The sequence below is a fragment of the Myxocyprinus asiaticus genome, chromosome 1 (assembly GCF_019703515.2).
Source record: "Myxocyprinus asiaticus isolate MX2 ecotype Aquarium Trade chromosome 1, UBuf_Myxa_2, whole genome shotgun sequence".
Lineage (NCBI taxonomy): Eukaryota > Metazoa > Chordata > Actinopteri > Cypriniformes > Catostomidae > Myxocyprinus > Myxocyprinus asiaticus.
Window position 1 is genome coordinate 2813230 of NC_059344.1, and position 16184 is coordinate 2829413.

The window sequence follows — 16184 nt, forward strand, 5'->3', positions numbered from 1 at the left end:
GTGAACCTCAGGTAAACCTTTGGCAAAAATGGACAATTTGCGGCAAGCTCATTTGCATGTGAAAATTATCTGTGGTGAATTTGCGGAACGTTTGCGGCAAATTTGCAGTGAACTCTCGGGAAGGGTGAGTAAATAATGAGAGAATTATTATTTTTGAGTAAACTGTTCGTTTAACCCTGACCCTTTGGGTGCAGTAGATCAATGCCAGTTTTTAAAACAATGGACCGATCTGATGAATCTAGGGGTGGAATAAGCATATTTATATATGGACAAGATTATTGTGTTATTAGCAACAGTGTACCATACGGGAGTTAAAACACTTAAAAATGTGCCTTCAGGTTTATTCTGTAGCTGTTTTTAATGCTTGAACAACATCCTGTGAACGACCCTTTAGTTTACATGTCAGTGACTATCTTCTAGTGGAAGGATGGCACTTAATAAAATGTCATAACAAAATGATGAAAATGTGTGTCCTTAATTTTTATTGTAACCATTTTATAAAAGCAATAAGAAAGTGTTATATTGACAATAAGAGATTGGAGGAAGGACGTGCACCTTATTGCTAAGTTATAAAACTGTAGACTCCCCTTTTCTCTTTATCAATTATCTTCACTTGCAGGATTTCTGTACAGTTTGGAGCAGATGTGTGACTCAACATGATATCATGACAGATCTCGACTGTATGTTCTTTTCTGAGCAGATAGTGGGTGTAAGTGAAAACGAGAAAGAGAGATCGAGGGGAGAAATGAGGTGACATAATGGGTTGTGTGTGTAAGTGTACACCTAAGGAATACGTTGCACAGGATGTGAGGGGAAGAGAATGTGTGTGCGTTCGCAACAGCAGCGTAAAGTGCTGTAACATGGGGGTGGAGAGACAGAGGGAGAAAATAAAGAGAGAGAGAGAGATTGAGAGAGAGGAAGAGAACAGGGCTTCTATTAATAACTCTGAGAGGGAACACAATGATTGAGGTACACACTGTGAGAAGAGACTGAGAGAAACCAGAGTATGAAAGGCACACTGGCGTGAATAGCCAGAGAGAAAGACTTAATATTTAAAGCATATGGGGGAATAGTCATGACCAAAGGGGTGAAAACAGAGTTTGATGCGGAATGCTGTGTTTGAAACATCTAAAAAAGTTAATTTCTGACACTTATCCGCAATAATCAGTTTTCGTTTGTTTTCAGTTACCTAACATCATCCTTTTCCAAACTATGCGGTAATGGAGAGAGTTTTTGAAGCACTCTGTTTTTAGGTCAAGGATTGTGTGGATGAGAGGCATTAATGTAGCGAAACTAATGCGTTTTTAAATGAAAATGTATTAGTGTATGTGGACGTGGCCTTAGTTGTCTGTCATGTCACACGCAAACTGATCTCACTCTGAATTTGGCGACAGGAGATCGAAATTTCTGCCGCTCATATCAGTCTGTGCTGACTGAAATTTAAACCACTGCCCCCAGTGGCCGAAGCTGGAACTGTTGCTGACCAGTATTCAGGTGAAATGTCCACAGGGTGGCACCAAAAACGAGTTGTTTTTTTTAGTGGTATATGATGTAATTCAGTCAACAGCAATGAATATTTTATTAACTCTGCCTCCAAACCCCAACCCTAAACCTAACCGCAAGTGTAGTAAAAATGTCATTTTAGAGGAAAAATGCAACCTCCAAATCAATGCTCACCATTGTTTAAGTGAACATGATTATTTCCTGGTTCCCACGGCACCATAACCCATGTCTCAGAGCACCGCAGGGGAATGTAAACATGTTTGAATTGATGCAAAGATGTCTGATCGGGGATGGCACAATTTCAGAGTACATTAACAACTGAAAGCAACACACCCATACCCCATGTGATCATGTTGTCACACAAAAGACTGCCCTGCATACACACTTCTGCATACGCATTTTTGATGATGAGACTTTCTGGTATTATGGAAACTGATATTTACATAGTTATTGTCGCTATGGTTACACAAGCATAATCCATGGCTACCATTTGAATAGAAAAGCCTAACTTTGGTTATTTGTTCATGGGTCAAAGACATGATGACACAATTATTTTTTTTTGAAGTAATTAAGTTATATATATATATAAAAAATGTCCCGAACATCACGAGTGTTAAATAAGCTAGATGGAAAATGTTCAAGGGACAAAGATGTCACTTCTTTAAACTGAGGAATAGTCCTTGAAATGATCTATACCAGTGTTTTGTTTTTGTTTTTTATTTGTTTTTCCAACAGCATGTCCATGCCCCAGGGCCATAGCAAGATATTCTGGACCTCCTGAATGTATATTGCTCTGGGCCCTTTTCCTATTAAAAAATACAGTTTAGTTTTTGTTGTTGGGCCCCGCTGGAGCTGTGGGCCCCTAGAATAGGTACCACCTTTCGCCCCATTAGCTACGGCCTTGCCATGCTCACCTGTACAGTGTATGTGTGTTGATTAATACAGAAAAAAAAGATCTCAAGCAAATTCCAATGACTCAAGTCACGTTTGAAGTGGAATCGGGAGTAATCACGGACTCTCTGAATGTGAATGTCAGGGCAGTAATACATTCACAGGACTGCGGCAATACTGAGACAGGAAGGAAGATGGCCAAGTGCTGCCCTCCCGTGGTGTGATGAAGGAAAAATCACCCTCCTCTCCCTCTATAGATACCTGTCTGAACCACTAACATGATGATGGGTCATACTATTGACATTGACTAAGCAGATCATGTCAGCTACTATGTACTGTATGTGGAAAACTGAGTGAACAGATTAAAACGGAAGTACCTAGAAAAGAAACCTCTCTCGAAATTGTTTCACATGAATACATCTGCCTGCCACACGGTTAAATGGTAAAGTTTAACTTGAGTGTTGTTGAACTGAATATACTGTATGAAACTACTCTGTTAAAATCAGTTTCAATTGCCATTGAGTAGAGCTGCAGTTTTTAATGGTAAATAATACAAATAACAAAGTAACCACAAAAGTTAGAACACTTAAGGGGCTGTTTACAGGACAACGTTTTCAACTGAAAACTTTTTATGCGTTTTGGCTGTTCATTTACACGACAATGGCGTTTTGGGGCCTGAAAACGCAAACTTTTGAAAATGGGTTTCAAAGTACAAGTTTTGGAAAACGATGCCATTATCATCTCCATGTAAACATACAAAAGCTAATTTGTGTAAACAATGATGTCATGTGCACGCGTATTATGTGTATTATGTGCATGCTATAGGCATGCGCGTGAGTACTTTAAAAGAACGCGTAAGACATTCAAAACTACAATGGCGGACTACAGACTGTGTTTGTGCTGCTCAAGATTTTGAGTTTATTGACACTTCTCCAGCAAAGTAATTGTAGTAAAGCAACCTCATCGTCCGTCCAGACAAAATTACTCGATGCTTTCTCCATCTTCATTGTTTGTATTCACCGCTCTGTGGAAGAATGCCTATGTGCACAGGCACGTAGTGTTTCTTTACAAAGTGACATCGCCAGCTACTGGCCTGGCATGCATAATACAGCATTTTAGTCGTTTTCGCATATCCGTGTACACAAATCTTTTCAAAAACGCAAAGGAAAAACTTTTCCGTTTTTAGTACATTGTTGTCGTGTAAATGTACCCTCAGTCAGACAAGTTTGTGGATGTGTGAGATAGGCTAAACCTCCACAAAACCCATAGAAATCCCTGTAATAATTTTAAATATTTCAAATATTGGCGACACCGGGGCTTGTTGTCACACTTGTTTAACTCCAGTGAATATTTCTCAGGGTAGGTTTATTTTTGAAAGTCAATTTCTGATAGACACATACCAAGTCTAAGAAAAAAAGAAAGAAAGAAAGAAAAAAAATAATCCAAGGAAACAGTTACAACAGTATTTCCCAGGAAAAAACAGAGATGTATTTTTACACACATGACCTTGTGTGACTACATGGTGCAAGTTGTCACACAAGATACAAATGTGCTAAATTAAATCTTGACATATTATATGGGGTCAGTTGCTACTAGTCCGTAAAAGTAAACAGTAAAACAATGATAAAACACAAAATAATTCATGAAACTGTGAAAATGAACAAAGTAACATACAAATGATCAAATATTGTTTTTGCCAACAGAAAACAAATTAAATTAATGAAGTGTTTAAAATATATATGACAATCTGGAAGACTTCCTGAGTCTTTTTCCACCGCATTTTTATTTTATTCTGCTGTGTGTAACACATTTTTTTTTTTTTTTTAAATGCCAATTTATTTTTTCTGCATCATTTTCCATCAACAATGGGATTCCTGCCCAATCTGCACAACTGACCCCCTTTAACCATTGTGTAATACACACCCAGCATGAATCTCAACCTATTACAATAATAATAATAATAATAATAATAAAATCAATTTATTTCAAGAATCAAAATATAGGCTTAAAGTGATTTACGTAAACTGTTCTGTTCATCATGATTCAGGCTGATTACAGAACTAATGAGCTCTTTTCTCCTGTTTAAAAAATTTAAATTCAAACTATTTTAGAGTCATTTCAAGGTTCATTGTGGATTCTGCAAAACTCAGTTAATCTCCTATCTCAGGTGCATTAAAGACACGCTCACAGAGAGAGAGAGAGAGGACGGACAGGCTTTGTTCAGGTTTTATTCTCGCATACCCATCACAAACTAGGAAAGCATTAAAAGAAAGTACGACAGCATGCTTCATCATGCAGTGTAAGTCACAATCTCTGCTTATTCAACTTAAAAAAACTAGATTTTCTTATTGGTTTCTCTTTCTATAATACTGTAAAGAGAGAAATAAGATCGATATTTTACGAGGAATATTTACTCACTATAGAAGAACTTTAACCCAAGTAAATCGTTGTTATTCTGCTTTTGTTTTTACTTTGTTGAAGCCACATGCTCAGAACTATTTCTAAGTCTTTTAATGAAATTTATATTTTTTATATTTATTATTATTATTATTATTATTATTATTATTATTTACACATTTAAAGCTCAAAACTTGCATTAACAGTAAAAAATTAAATAAATAGGAATATAAAAAGAATGCACTGAACTTAAAGTTTAGGTTTGTGGATGGTGATTTGGACAAAAGTGTTTATAAAGTTTAGGTTGTTTGGATTTGAATGAGTAGCAGGTGTTGAAGAAAATCCTGTTTTATTACATTCCTGGGATAACACATTGATGTCTGCCTGGCTTTATATTTACACATCCTTCACATGTCTGATAAGAAACTGTGCTCAATTTGGGCTTAAATAAGCAGAAAACTCCCTTATCATTTGTTGCTGGTAGTGTACATGACTGTCGTGTTTAGATTTAAACAAACACGTATTAATTTTTATAAATAGTTTTGAAGGCGCATCTAATCAAAAGTGAACTTTAGCACACCAAATCAAGCGTAGACTTCGAGAATCCACCAGAAAACTGAATCCATTCAATATTGGCATACTATTTTCGATATACTATGATTTGTGACGCACTAATATTTGAAAAGTACCTTTATGGCAAGTTAGTTCACTCAGCATCCATCTTGGCAATGCATCCAGACAACTGCTCTCTATCAAGGCAAACGTTATGGAAACACAGTTCCTATCTACTTAAATGGAGTCAAAAACAAAATCACCACAAATGTTTGTCAAGATTAAATCTCAGTAACATATTTCAAATCTGCCATAAAATTCATAAACAACATCATAAATTTGGCTTCTTTAGCAATTTTTTTTTCTTTAGGCTTGTCTAGCTAATGCACATACTGTATGTGTTTTAGAATAATAAAATGGATGATGTGTCTATCAAAAAGTCTATTGACTCTTTTAACTATTCCTACTGCCACCATAATGAGCATGGCATTTTCTTCCATTAATTTTCTTTGAGTGGTTCGTTTGATCCTCCTTATTCTATCTCTGATATCACAGACTATTTTAGATGAATTGTAGGATGAATTGGGACACACAACCTGTGTTTACCCCAACTTTTCCCATCTTTGGTGTTTCCATGTCCCCCTTTTTTTTTCATATTCTATTTCCTATTACATACTATACAGCCAGAGGGGAACGTCTCGGTTACTATCGTAACCTCCGTTCCCTGATGGAGGGAACGAGACATTGTGTCGATGTAGTGACACTAGGGATCGCTCTTGAGAGCCCCGATCACCTCAGATCTTTAAGAAAAGGCCAATGAGAATTGGAAAGTGGAATTTGCATGCCACTCCCCCAGACATATGGTTATTAAAGGGAGCTGGAATGCAGGATTCATTCAGGTTTTGTGCTGAGGAGCCGAGACATGGTCCTGGCCATTTCAGCGGCCAGTACAGCGTTGTGGCAAGAGGGACACAACGTCTCATTCCCTCCATCAGGGAATGGAGTTTACAGCAGTAACCGAGATGTTCTCCTTCTGTCACTCACTCGACGTTGTGTCGATGTAGTGACACTAGGGGTCCCTATGGAAAAACGGCACAACAGCTGAACCGTGTTACGTGAACTGCCGATGCAGGTGCAAGCAAGCAGCTGCATGCATAATAGCAGGCGCATCAGACTGCGTCCGCTGTGGTGTTGAGGCTGCCCGGGATATGAGTGGCCCGCAGAGACCTCAGCCGCTGCTGACTCCAGAGGAGGAGATGGTGGGCGAGTTGCGACATGCGACAAGAGTGTATGCCGCCTTGGCGATTTATGTATGCTACTGTCACTGTGTTGTCGGACCGGACCAACACATGCTTGCCCTGGATCAACGGCAATAGCCTCCACAGGGCAAGTAGTACAGCCAGCAACTCTAGGCAGTAGATGTGCCAACCCAGTCACGGTCCTGACCAGGAACCAGTGACCGTGTGCTCGTTGCACACGGCGCCCCAGCCCAGTTTGGAGGCGTCTGTGGTGACCATGACACGTCTGGACACTTTCTTTAGGGGAACTCCTGCCTGTAGAAATGCAAGGTCTGTCCAAGGGCTGAATAAGTGGCAGCAGAGCGGCGTGATATCTACGCGATGTGTGCCGTGGCGCCATGCCCATCTCGGGACTCGAGTCTGAAGCCAGTGCTGACACGGTCTCATATGCATCAACCCGAGTGGTGTGACTGCCGCTGAGGAAGCCATATGCCCCAGGAGCCTCTGAAAGTGTTTCAGTGAAACCACTGTCCTCCACCTGAATGACTTCAGGCAGTTCAGCACCGACTGTGCATGCTTGCTTTTGAGGCGTGCTATCATTGAGACTGAGTCTAACTCCATTCCGAGAAAAGAGATGCTCTGAACCGGGGAGAACTTGCTCTTTTCCCAGTTGACCCGAAGCCCTAGATGGCTGAGGTGCCTGAGGTGTGCATGCACAGCATCTCTCGAGAGTGTGCTAGAATCAGCCAGTCATCGAGGTAGTTGAGTATGCAGACGCCCACTGCCTCTGCGGCTTTCGTGAAGATGCGAGGGGACAGGGACAGGCCGAAGGGGAGGAACTTGTACTGATATGCCTGGCCATCGAAAGAAAACCATAGGAAGAGTCTGTGTCGAGGTAGAACCGAGACATGAAAGTACGCATCCTTCAGGTCTACCGCCATGAAACAATCTTGATGCCGGACACAAGACAGAATGTGTTTCTGCGTAAGCATCTTGAATGGGAGTTTGTGTAAGGCCAGGTTCAGAACGCGCTGGTCCATGATTGGCCGCAACCCACCGCCTTTCTTTGGTACGATGAAGTAAGGGCTGTAGAACCCTTTCCCCATCTTGGCTGGAGGGACAGGCTCTATTGCGCCCTTGCGTAGAAGGGTCGCGATCTCCGCACACAGGGTGGCAGCATTCTCGCCCTGCACTGAAGTGAAGCGGATGCTGCTGAACCGGGCCGGGCGCCTGGCAAACTGAATCACGTAGCAGAGTTGGATGGTCCTGGCCAGCCACCACGAGGGGTTGGAAAGCGTTTGCCACGCGTCCAAGCTCCAGGCGAGGGGCACTAAGGGGACGATCGCGTCTGACGTACCTGGTGGTGGGGCCTCGTGGCTGGGGGAGCAGGCAACGCCACGTCGAGGAGCGTTGCTTTGACCCGAGGCGGCTGCGCTGAGGGGGACTTCAAAGCACTTACATTTCTCTGTGTACCCGGCATAGGGTGGGTTAGTGACTGAGGAGGAGGGCCTCTTGGGCCATCCTCAAGACTCGTCACAACCGGCTGGCCGTAGGTGTTGCGGCCATGACAACGGTGTCTGTGAACACCAATTATGTGACCAAAGGAGTGAGGAAACCGCTCTTTTTTTGACAATTTGTGTAGGGGTGCGACGAAAAAAAAAGGAAACAAAGGATTTACCTCCCGGGCCTCCAGCAGTGGATGGAGTGGTCTGGATACAAGCTCCGTAGCAGACGTCTCGCTCCCTGGGTCGTCCATCTCAGGGGCACTTAGGAGTCTTCCAGATACTCGTGCCGGCCCGAGAGACGGGGGCGTCAGCTTCCTGCGGGGGGCTCTACGCTGGGGCCGAGAGCTAGGCTCAGGCTGAGGCGGAGCCGCCTGGGCTTTCACCGCCACAGGGGGACACCCTTGGTGAGCAGGCGGGGTGCGGGATCTTGAGCCGCGCCGGGGCAAGAGGTGCTGGATGACCTCCGTCTGCTTCTTCACCACCAAGAACTGCTGGGCAAAGTATTCAACGGTGTTGCCGAAAAGTCCAATCTGGGAGATGGCCGCATTGAGAATGCATGCTTTGTCTGCGTCCCTCATCTCGATCAGATTCAGCCACAGGTGGTGCTCCTGGACCACCAAGATGGACATTGCCTGCCCGACTGCTCGCGCCGTGACCTTCATCGCACAGAGGGCGAGGTCGGTCACCAAACGCAGCTCCTGCAGCACATCGGGATCAGGACTACCCACGTGCAGTTCTTTTAGTGCCTTGGCCTGGTGTACCTGCAGGAGGGCCATGGCATGCAGGGCGGAGGCGGCCTGTTCAGCGGCACTGTTGGCTTTGGCCGCCAGAGATGACATAGTCCTACAGGCTCTGGAGGGGAGCGCCGGACGATCCCGCCAGGTGGCGGCGTTTTGTGGGCACAGGTGCATCGCAACCGCCTGATCCACCTGAGGGACCTCCGTGTACCCGTGGACCGCCCCACCGTCGAGGGTACTGAGAGCGGACGAACCTGGAAGTCTGTTTCGGGCAGCGAAAGGTGCCCTCCACAACCTCGTGAGTTCATCATGCACCTCTGGGAAGAAAGGAACGGGGGGGGGGGCGCGTGGCTGTTAGCGGTGCCCCGAACCCAGGAACCAATCATCAAGCCACGAGCTCTCAGGGGAGGCTGGAGGTTCCAGTCCAACCCGATACTCGCTGCAGCCCGGGCAAGCATGGTGGTCAACTCTGCATCGGCCTCAGACTGGGCAGGCAGACCCGAAGGTGGCAGCCCAGTCGAGTCCTCGGCATCCAACATCGGCAGTGCACTCTCCGATGCAGCAATCGAAGACTCATCCTGCTCACGGGCCCCGAAAGAGACGTCAAGCCGGCCATGAGGCAGGCTGGTCTCATTTCGGAACCGGATGGGAGCAAACGAGCGTGCTGGGGAATGGGAGGTCCACGGGGAATTACCCGGCGAGACCGTGCCCATTGAACTCCCCACCGGCCTCACACCCGTGGGTAGAAGGCACAGTGCGGGGTGCAGCTAGAGTGGTTTTCCCTCGGAAGAAGGAAAGCCGCGACCGCAACGTTGCCATGGTCATATCCTCGCAATAAGAACATGAACCATCCACAAACGCTGCCTCAGTGTGATCACTGCCCAGACACGTGAGGCAGCGCCCGTGGTCATCGGAGGCAGAGAGATAACGACCGCATCCAGGAATCACACAAAGACGGAAAGGCATCTTTAAAAAGACGCGTCTTTAAAAAGACATTCAACGTCAATGTGTGTGCTCTAATAGAGAAAATATACTCTTTAGCAGGAATATACATTCTTCTAGCGCTGTCGAAGCACCCAGGGGCAAAATCTGCACTCGTCGTGCAGAAGGAGAGAAAGCCACTGGAAATGCGCCGTATATCCAACAGCATACGCTTCTTAAGAGGTGAATGGAACAGCAGTAGTATTCAGCTCGCTGATAGTACAACCGCTCGGCTCCGAAGTAAAAATCTGAATGAATCTTGCATTCTAGCTCCCTTTTATACCCATATGTCCGGGGGAGTGACATGCAAATTCCACCTGCCAATTCTCATTGGCCTTTTCTCAAAGATCTGAGGTGATCGGGGCTCTCCAGAGTGACCCCTAGTGTCACTACATTGACACAATGTCGAGTGAGTGACAGAAGGGCATTTAAGGCATTAGAGACACTACAGTATGATTTTCTGCAAAGCTGCTTTGAAACAATGTGTGTTGTGAAAAGCGCTATCCAAATAAAAATTACTTCACTCTTTCTGTTTATTGTATTCCATCTAATTCCATCTCCTTCTCGCTCAACCTTTCACAGGCCCACAATCTCCAGGGCATATTCTGTCAGAGGAGCAGTTCTCCTGTTCCATCTGTCTAGAGGTATTCATGGAGCCTGTCTCCACTCTGTGTGGCCACACCTTCTGTAAGGCATGTCTTCAGGGCTTCTGGAACCATATCAAGAAGTTCCTTTGCCCCATGTGCAAGAAAACTTTCTCCAGAAAACCAGAGCTCAGCGTCAACTGTGTGCTAGCCGAAATCGCTGAACAGTTCCAGGGTCTGACAACTCTGTCTTTGGCTGGAGGTGATACGGTCAACACTGGGTTTGCAATCTCACCAGGGGCACTTCAGGAAGTCGATTTGGGAGAATTTGCTAAAGCAGGAGACATCCCTTGTGACGCCTGTATTAGGAGAAAGATGAAGGCCATGAAGTCGTGTTTGAACTGCCCAGGTTCTTTCTGTGTAACCCATCTGAGGCACCATAAGAAGGGGAAGACAATGAGCTTGCACAAGCTGGTGGACCCCATACCCCACCTGGAGGTTCATTTCGCCTACTGCCGAAATGAACATGTGCGTGTGCAAGGAATGTGCGAAGACAACACACAAAACACACAATGTTGTTTCCACCGAACAAGAGTGGAAGAAGATATCGGTATATTTTATGACTGAAACAATTTGGGTCGAATTCACTAAACAGTTGCACCACTTTGTGCATATTTTTGCACAAAAACATTAGTCTAATTCAATCTAGTTTAGGCACGCACAATCTAAACTGAAATAGCGTTGCATCTTGAGTATTTAAATGAAGACATTGTGATTCTATTCTGTGCAAACATGCCTCCTGTTATGTAAATTTAAGCTCATTATAGATTGCACTTCATTCACAAAAATCTGTGCTATTTATCCAGTCCAATAAACATTGCACTATTACTGCCCGAGGAAAACAGGCAGTAAAGTAAATTTTATTTAAAAGAGATGTTTGTTTACATTTTCTAACAATCATGGTTTTTGTAATTCATCAAATAATGATCAAATGATGCTGAAGAGTGTTATAACCTGCATTTATCCAGATGTAGTCAAGTGTAGTCAAGCGCACTTTTGGCATGTTAAAGAGAAGATTCAGATGTCTGGATCACAGTCCCGGCAGAGTGTGTCAGATCGTGGTGGATTGGTGTATCCTTTAAAAAGTGTGTGTGAAAATGAATGTAAAAAGCTGCTTGAAATATGATAGGACTGTTTAGACTGAGACACATTCCAAAAAAATTGCAGTTTAATCAGATTTCAAACCATATATGGATGTTTGAAAAAAAAAAAAAAAAAAATAAAAAAAATTATATATATATATATATATATATATATGTATATATATATATATATTTAATTTATTTATTTATTTATTTTTTTGCTTTTTGCTATTCAGTCTACAAACAGCTAAGCAGATATGAATCAGATACACCAAAAAAGACTGCTCTTGTTCTCTAATTTTCAGGGTCAGCTGGGCAAGAAAATGTCAGAACTGAAACATCTGATCAAGGAGTATGCCAAGAAACTTGAGGAGATCAAGCAGTCCATCAAAGTCATCAAAGTGAGTCCAGTTTCATGATGTCATCTACAGGAGTCCACTGAAAGCATACAGTACACTATATGGCCAAAAGTATGTAGATACCTAAACACCACATCCATATGTTCTTGGCACGAATAGTGAGTTGGTCCTCCTGAACAGCTTACACTCTTCTGAGAAGGTTTTCCACTGTATTGTTTGTAGTAACATGGCTGCAGGGATTTGCTCTTATTCAGACAAGAGCATCACTGAGGTCAGACACTGATGTTGTGCAATTGAAGTGGCTCATAGTTGGTGTACATTCACTCAAAAGATGTTCAGTGGGGTTAAGGTCTGGGCATTGTACAGGCCAATCAAGTTCTTCCACACCAGACACAGTAAACCATTTATTTATGGACCTTGATTGGTGCACAGGGGCATTGTCATGCTGGATCAGAAAAGGGCTATCCCCAAAATTGTGTTGGAAGCACACAGTTATCTAGAATGTCACTGAATGATACAGAATTAAGTTCTCTCTTCTCTGGAAATAATGAAATAGCCAAATCTGTTACTATAATTAGAAGGGGGTGTCCACATTATTTTGGCCATATTGTGTATTTCATGATGTTTCCTCATGAAAGGTTGATTGATTTAAGGCGTCTGTGATTTATCCTGAATTCCTCAAGAAGGACATTCCAGGGCAGTCTCACAATGAAGACGTCATTGTAGCGACTGTTTTCCTACATCATAAAAAATGTCCTTGTCATGCAGTTCTCACCTCAATTCAGTAGATATTGTCATAGGCTCAGTAAACTTTGGTGTGTTTAAATGCAATATGTTTTATTATACTTATAAATACATTTCAGCCATGACAACTCTCAGAAAGATTTAGCATGTTAATGTAGGTGTGACATATTGATAAGATTTCGGTCTCGGCGGACTGGATTTGCTATGCTGCTACTGCTGCAGGGCAAGTACTGAGACTTGCTACTGCTAGAACATACACAGACATGCTGAGTTAAGCATGTGGACATGGTGCTGCTGCAGCATAATTAGAAGAAACACAATACATGCAGTATTGAGCATGTAAGACATGCTGCTGCACAAATAGACATACAAACAATCACCATGTAGCAGATCTAGATAGGTGAAGCTGGGCTGGAGGTGGGTTTCACAGAAAAGTTCTTGCAGTGTGCTGCAGTGAGACTGGCTTATCTGCAAATCTGAGCAATTAAAATGTTAGACAAAGAGACGCAAGTTGATTGGCTACCCCATTACATGACCAACTAGCTGATTGGCTTAACATGTCACATGTGAACGAGCCAATTGGCTAACACAAAACAAGTTCAAAGAACCTAACACCACGCAGAGTTTCATGCCTGAACTTTGGTCATTTGTTTAGTTACATTCTGCTATCGCATCAAGATTTTAGATCTAGATTGTAGAATAATTTTATGATCATTTTATAATGCTTTTCTCATTTTGAAATGCAACTCGGACATTCTGAAAACTCCAATTTAAACAATTAAATTATAAAGCAGTAATTAAATAATGACTGAATCTTCAATTTATTCCTGTTTAAAATGCACGGTAGCCTTGGGTAAAGTGCTGGAATTACTGAGTACTGAGTTGAACACTGCATTGGAATGACATTTAAAAATACAGACCAAGGGCGACGTTTTGTGTGTGCAGGCAAAAGTCGCTGTAATGACATATCGTTATGAGATTGTGCTGGACACTCATACACAGTGGCCCCGAAAATATGTGGACACTTGTGTCATACTTAAAATCATTTGAATGCAGTAGTGTAGTCTAGGGCATAAGCAGGCATATGCCGTATGCCCACCTATCTTTCTTAGGATTTTGCGTACCTAAAACAAGTGATTATACGTATGGCCGCCAGAACAACGAGTAGGCTTTTGACTTGGAACATTTTCAGTCAAATAACATGATGCCACAGCACCTTTGTGTGAATTGTGTGTTAATTATTATTATTATTTTAAAAAGTGTACAGAGTTTCTCTCTGAACATGATGGAGCAGCTGAAGGCAGGAGCGCAACTGATGGCACAGGCAAGACAGACAGTCCAAAGTTGATCCACCAATAAGGACATTAATTTCAGACGCAACTGGATATTTGTTAACTAATCATACATACAGTATATATATATATATATATATATATATATATATATATATATATATATATATATATATATATCATATGTACAGTGTATATGCATACTGTATATAACAATTTTAATTTAACTTATGCAATTAAACTTTGTGAAAATACTGCATGTTATTGCACGCATGCTAGTTTTTTATGTTTTTGAAGGTGCTAGTTTATATATATAAAAAATATGATCGTGCCTGGTAAAATGTACATGTAAAATGGCTAGAAATAGCATTTTAGCTTAGCGTAAAACTGACAATTTACACAAGGTTTATTTATATTTCTTGTGCTCCAAACTTACTTTGTCTGCTCGTATGAATGTAACACATCATAAGAAAGTGTTTCACCGCTGTTCAAATGCACTTTGGATCGCATCATTTATATGTATAAATGTTTTCCATCTGAAAGGACTAAATATTAAATGAAAGAAATTACAATAAAATGCAAAGTAACCTCTTCAGTAATCAAAATAATTTTTTTAATGAAACTGTATTCTAATTACCAACGATTTAAGTTAAGTTAGTGGAATACAGTTACTTGTATTTTAAATACGTAATCCCGTTACATATATTCCGTTACTCCCCAACCCTGTATATATATATATATATATATATATATATATATATATACTGTATACAGCTCTGGAAAAAATTAAGAGACCACTGCAAAACTATCAGTTTTTATTTATAGGTATGTGTTTGAATAAAATAAAAAATGTTGTTTTATTCAATAAAGTACTGACAACATTTCTCCCAAATTCAAAATAAAAATATTGTAATTGAGAGATTTTATTTGCAGAAAATTACAATTAGTCAAAATGATGCAGTGTTTTCAGACCTCAAATAATGTAAAGAAAACAAGTTCATATTCATTTTTAAACAACACAATAATAATGATTTAACTTAGGAAGAGTTCAGAAATCAATATTTGGTGGAATAACCCTGATTTTAAATCAGAGCTTTCATGCGTCTTGGCATACAGGTGCATCTCAATAAATTAGAATGTCGTGGAAAAGTTCATTTATTTCAGTAATACAACTCAAATTGTGAAACTCGTGTATTAAATAAATTCAATGCACACAGACTGAAGTAGTTTAAGTCTTTGGTTCTTTTAATTGTGATGATTTTGGCTCACATTTAACAAAAACCCACCAATTCACTATCTCAAAAAATTAGAATATGGTGACATGCCAATCAGCTAATCAACTCAAAACACCTGCAAAGATTTCCTGAGCCTTCAAAATGGTCTCTCAGTTTGGTTCACTCTGCTGATCTGACAGTTGTCCAGAAGACAATCATTGACACCCTTCACAAGGAGGGAAAGCCACAAACATTAATTGCCAAAGAAGCTGGCTGTTTACAGAGTGCTGTATCCAAGCATGTTAACAGAAAGTTGAGTGGAAGGAAAAGGTGTGGAAGAAAAAGATGCACAACCAACCGAGAGAACCGCAGCCTTATGAGGATTGTCAAGCAAAATTGATTCAAGAATTTGGGTGAATTTCACAAGGAATGGACTGAGGCTGGGGTCAAGGCATCAAGAGCCACCACACACAGACGTGTCAAGGAATTTGGCTACAGTTGTCGTATTCCTCTTGTTAAGCCACTCCTGAACCACAGACAACGTCAGAGGCGTCTTACCTGGGCTAAGGAGAAGAAGAACTGGACTGTTGCCCAGTGGTCCAAAGTCCTCTTTTCAGATGAGAGCAAGTTTTGTATTTCATTTGGAAACCAAGGTCCTAGAGTCTGGAGGAAGATTGGAGAAGCTCATAGCCCATGTTGCTTGAAGTCCAGTGTTAAGTTTCCACAGTTTGTGATGATTTGGGGTGCAATGTCATCTGCTGGTGTTGGTCCATTGTGTTTTTTGAAAACCAAAGTCACTGCACCCATTTACCAAGAAATTCTGGAGCACTTCATGCTTCCTTCTGCTGACCAGCTTTTTAAAGATGCTGATTTCATTTTCCAGCAGGATTTGGCACCTGCCCACACTGCCAAAAGCGCCAAAAGTTGGTTAAATGACCATGGTGTTGGTGTGCTTGACTGGCCAGCAAACTCACCAGACCTGAACCCCATAGAGAATCTATGGGGTATTGTCAAGAGGAAAATGAGAAACGAGAGACCAAAAAAT

General features: G+C 41.9%; 1 pseudogene; it reads left to right on the forward strand.

Moving 5' to 3' along the window:
• The first annotated feature begins 4686 nt into the window (after positions 1–4686).
• Positions 4687–16184, forward strand: part of LOC127441858 (E3 ubiquitin-protein ligase TRIM39-like) — a 31199-nt pseudogene continuing 19701 nt past the window's right edge.